The sequence below is a fragment of the Equus quagga genome, chromosome 11 (genome assembly GCF_021613505.1).
Source record: "Equus quagga isolate Etosha38 chromosome 11, UCLA_HA_Equagga_1.0, whole genome shotgun sequence".
Lineage (NCBI taxonomy): Eukaryota > Metazoa > Chordata > Mammalia > Perissodactyla > Equidae > Equus > Equus quagga.
The window spans coordinates 100,747,521-100,748,769 of record NC_060277.1 but is presented as its reverse complement, the minus strand read 5'-3'; positions in this window follow the sequence as shown (position 1 = coordinate 100,748,769).

Sequence of the window (1,249 nt, the reverse complement as noted above, 5' to 3'; positions counted from 1 at the left end):
CTTTTAACTTTGTTGATGGTTTCCTCTGCTGTACAGACGCGTTTTAGTTTGATGTACCCCCACTTGTTTATTTTTGCTTTTGTAGCTTTTGCTTTTGGTGTCAAATCCAAAAGATCATTGCCAAGATTGATGTCTAGGAGCTTACCCCTATGTTTTCTTTTAAAAGTTTTATGGTTTCAGGCCTTATGTTCAAGTCCTTAATCCATTTGGAGGTGATTTTTGTATATGCTGTAATGTAGGGGTCTAGTGTCATTATTTTGCTTGTGGCTGTCCAGCTTTCCCAACACCCTTTGTTGAAGAGACTGTTCTTTCCCCCATTGTATATTCTTGGCTCCTTTATCATAAATATATTGACCTTATGTGCATAGGTTTATTTCTGGGCTTTCTATTCTGTTCCATTGATCCATGTGTCTGTTTTTATGCCAATGCCATTCTTTTTTTTTTTAAAGATTTTATTTTTTTTCCTTTATTCTCCCCAAAGCCCCCCGGTACATGGTTGTATATTCTTTGTTGTGGGTCCTTCTAGTTGTGGCATGTGGGACACTGCCTCAGCGTGGTCTGATGAGCAGTGCCATGTCCGCACCCAGGATTCGAACCAACGAAACACTGGGCCACCTGCAGCGGAGCGCGCGAACTTAACCACTCAGCCACGGGGCCAGCCCCGCCAATGCCATTCTGATTATTATAACTTTGTAACATAGTTTGAAATCAGGGAGTGTGGTGCCTCCAGCTTTGTTCTTCTTTCTCAAGATTGCTTTGGCTATTTTGGGTCCAAATGTAGTATTTTTTAAAAGGCAAAATACAGGGCTGAGTTGGAAAGTAGGAAAGGGGACCCTTCAGATCCTGGAGAGAGAAAGAGGGCAGATGCAGCAGTGAGTGGGGGCCCTCATGGGAAATCACAGTGCATCCGTGCCCAAAAGGATGCGGCACTGGTGCCTGTGTAGGGATAGCTGATCATGGTGGAAGTAATGGCTCCATCAAACCAGGAGCCAGCGGATGGTTTCCTTTCTAAGAGGGCCTGCAAGAAGCAACCATGAAACTGACCTTAGGGACATCTCCACAACCTGGTTTGTACATGGGACCATGCAGAAGGCTGTTCCCACTGAAGATGGCTCATTGACCAAGGTTACCAAGTAGAAGAGAAAGTCCAACGCCATGAGGATCAACAATGATCACTAGCCCCCACTGAGCACTTCCAGGTGCTAGAGACCCTTTGAGGGTTTTCAGCGTATGAATCCTCACAGCAAAC